Here is a 3,925-nt window from a genome sequence, read left to right as displayed (position 1 = left end):
TTGGGTGTCACAAGTGTTGTCTATCTGTCAAAGTTTCTAGATATCACAGGTAATGACGGTTTTCACTATTGGAGGGGTATATTTGTAAAATGCAGGTAACATGTTCCATAGGTTGGACTTGATGGACTTGTGTCTTTTTTCAACCTCACTTACTATGTAACTATGTCAGCTCTGCAGAATAAGAATACGTATCTGCCGGTGTCGGTCAGATTCATAGGTTTGAGAGAAATTGTAACATCTAGATTTTTTAAAGGGAACGTGTAGTAAATAGTGATAAAACAGGATTTTTTTTTCCTAGCACATTTGGGTATTCATAGTGAACACAGCTTCACCTTCCTCGCTTTGCATACATTTTCCTAGTTGAACAAGCAGCTCTATTAATGATGCTGGTGTTGCCAATTTTGTTGTATCCAATCAGAATAGCTATATACTTTATGCTTGGTTACCTGGATTGGGAAAAAAACACAGGTCCATATATATATATATATATATATATATATATATATATATATATATATATATATATATATATATTAGAAACCTGAACCCTACAACCAGAGTTGATTCAGATATTCATATATATATGTTTTCATATGGTAGGCAGCCCATACCAAGCAGAAGACATCTGAAATATATATCTATATAGATATATCTATATAGATATATATCTAGATAGATAGCTAGATAGCTAGATAGATAGATAGATAGATAGATAGATAGATAGATAGATAGATAGATAGATATAGCTATATCTATATCTATAGATATAGATATATACACACATAATTTTTAAAGACGTTTTGGAGGATGATGATATCCACAGCAGTAAAAATTGCCATGGATAAGCTGTTTCCATCTTCCCTATACGTCTCTCACTACATTATCTGCCAAGCTATGTGAAGCTATTTGCTCAGTTGTGCAGACTGTACCATGCAGAAGAGAGTAGGGCAGATTTCCAGAGAGAGACACACACTCCCTTTCCCCATCTCCCTTACTGTACATATGCATATACATGAATATACCCCACCCAGAGCACAGCACACACCATCCACCAGGTCTGCTCTCACCACACTCTGTGCATCAGCAAGGTAAGAGCTCATCTCTCTGTATATACTGAAGGGGGGTCTTCAGCACCCCATTTTCCCAGCTCCATCTGTCTGCAGGGACCTTGTTGTGTACAGGGACCTCTCATGCCTATTGCCATATGTGAAATACTCTCTTTTAATCCATCTACTTACTTTGCATCTGGCCTTAAAAGTATATCTGTGCTGTAATTATTTCTCTGGTTATTGGAGTGTTAAGTGTGCTGCTTATTTATTGCATGAAATGAATGTAGAGATACAGTAGATTGAGTCTTTTTGGTGTGTGTTTTTTTTTTTTTTTTAATGATCATTATACAATAAAAATAAAATCAAACAAGCACATGAACAGTGTTTTAGCAGCTTTTGTGTTGAAGTGATGTATATTTTAGATGGTCCAGGAAGAAAAGAGGATTTAACCCTGGTGCTCCTCAGTGGGATCCCTTTGGAGTATGTAGGGGAGCAGGACAAGCCCAGGAGCCCCCAGTTCACTGGATACAAAAGCATTTAGATCGGTTTGAAGCAGTTAATCCCGTGCTAGCTGGGTACCTTTTGTTTCCAAGTCCTCTGTGGGTTTTTTTTTTTTCAGCTTGTCCTCCTCGCCTGATTGACTGCCCAATGGATGCTAATTATCCAAATGTCGCTCCTGTCCTTTGACTGACTTGCCATGTATTGTAGGACAACTGTCATGCATTCTGTCATTGCGGATCATATTACAATATCATCATATGAAAATGGTCCCCCCACCACCTCAGCTTGTGATGCAGCAGATGCTGGAGAGATTTCAGCCTTTAATTTGGGTGGAATTCAGCAGGGTCAGCGATTAGGGCCACCTAGACTCGCTGCCATTGAAATTCAAGCACGACAGAGGTGTATGTTTCTGCATTTGCATCATAATATCCAAACGTCTTCGTAGGCTGCTCCTCCTGCCTGTGCACTCACTGTGTAATGCACTTCTATGCCCAGCAATTAAACTCATACCTGTCTAATTAATGCTGCGACAATACAAACACTGCTGAATTATAGGGCTCAGACGGTGACAACGAGGACACCTGAGGCTTGCTGTGTGCAGGGACCGGGATCACACATTGGGTGCTGCTGGGATATTAGCACCGATCAGTCTTCACATGGTGCATGTGTGTGTTCAGCAATCAATGGGTGTCACTCTCTGGTTGTCATACTGATCCTGATCTTCAGTCTGGATTCTTCCTGTGTACCTGGAATAGGGGATCCCACTGACTGAGCAGGGACAGAGGAGGGATGGGACAAAATGCTGTACAGTGGTGTTATTATTTTTATATATGATATATTTGGATGTGTATGTGCTACACTGCGGTCCCTACACAGCCAGAGCCTACATCAATATTGTACCTCTATTAGATCCCAACTTCTCTAGTCAGGAACCAGGCTCACAGTGCTCCGGCCAACGGCCAAGATGTGTCCTATCCAGAACACCTCTGTGAATCCAACCTCGGAGATGTAGACTTTTATTCTTCTTATTTTTTCTTTCTCCCTTTTTTCCCTCTCATCTTTCTTTTTTTCTTTCTTTCTTATATTTTCCCCTTTCTTTCTTTTCTCTCTCCTCTTCTTCCTTTTTTCTTTCGCTGTTTCATTATTTTTTCTCTTCCTTTCTCTTTTTTCTTTCTCCCCCCCCCCCCCTCCCTCTCTACTTTTCTTCCTTTTTTATTCCATTTATCTTTCTTTCTATCGTTTCTCTCTCTCCTCTTTTCTTTCTTTTTCTATCCCCCATTCTCTCTGACCCTCTGCCTCTTTTTTCTTCTTTCTTTTCACTGCATTTTTTTCTGGTACTCTACCTATCTCTTTAACTCCCTCCTTTCTTTCTTCCATTCTATTTCTTTTCTCCCCTTTCTTCTCTCGCCATCCTTTCTTTCTTTTTTTTATCTTTCATTCTTTCTTTCTTTGCTTTTTAGTCCTCTCCTTCTCTTTTCTTTCTTTCTTTTTTTAATCTTTCTGTTCTCTTTCTTCGTTTTTATAGCTTTTCTTTTCTTCCTTTCATTTTTACTTTTGCTCTAGATCTAAATATACACGTTTCACAGCTATGGAGACACCCAGTGACCCAGGGAGATCTTTGTATTATTTTTATATACAAATCCTTACAGCAGTGTATTGATGTGTCAGTGGAGAAGTGATGATGGACAGTGTATATATATATTGTATACAGGATATCACGCAGATTCATTATTCACCATGATAAATAATTTGCTGAGTGTTTTTAATATGGGGGATTTAAGGATAAATTGCAAGCATTTTAAGCAGGTGAAAGCCAGAAAAAAAGGTATCCTTGTGTATTTTATGACTGGAGATTAGTTCGATATATTGTTTTATATCAGTCATAATAATAAATATGCTGCAGCAACTATGCTGATGTGGGAGCATTGGTTTTGTCATTGTGATTGTCTGTGCTGGGGGTTTGTGGGACACCTACAGCAAGAAAAGGGGGGGGGGGGGCAGCCTGTGTCACTGGAAGGAAAGAAATGTGTGAAGAGAGACCATTGCCAATTAACCCCAAATCTCCCTGGGATGTTTGCTATTTTTTCCTGGTCCTGTCCTGCTTTGGAGTAATTGGATACTGTTGTAAAAAAGAATGCGGATGTTTTAAGGTTTTCAGTAACATTACTTTGAAAAAAAAAAAAACAAAAAAAAAACGACTGTAGACAGATTCCTAGCAGACTGACTCCCCCCCCCCCCCCAAATGCAGCTATAAAACCCAAACTGTTCTCCATCATTTGCAGGAGACGCTTCCTATGCCAGGGAATGTTCTGTAATAGGGGACAGAAAGATCTCACTGACTGCCCCCCAGCACTGATCAGCACTGACAGCCCTCC

General features: G+C 39.5%; 1 protein-coding gene across 1 annotated transcript in view; it reads left to right on the top strand.

Moving 5' to 3' along the window:
• The first annotated feature begins 921 nt into the window (after positions 1 to 921).
• LHX2 (LIM homeobox 2) overlaps positions 922 to 3,925 on the top strand; it is a 53,661-nt gene continuing 50,657 nt past the window's right edge. Inside the window, exon 1 of the mRNA XM_073600370.1 lies at positions 922 to 1,088. The gene's annotated coding sequence lies outside the window, so the exon portion shown is untranslated. The remainder of the gene's footprint in view (positions 1,089 to 3,925) is intronic.

Source organism: Aquarana catesbeiana, linkage group LG09 (assembly GCF_042186555.1).
Source record: "Aquarana catesbeiana isolate 2022-GZ linkage group LG09, ASM4218655v1, whole genome shotgun sequence".
Taxonomy (NCBI): domain Eukaryota; kingdom Metazoa; phylum Chordata; class Amphibia; order Anura; family Ranidae; genus Aquarana; species Aquarana catesbeiana.
Note: the sequence above shows the minus strand (reverse complement) of the source record. Positions and strands in the feature narration are given on the sequence as shown.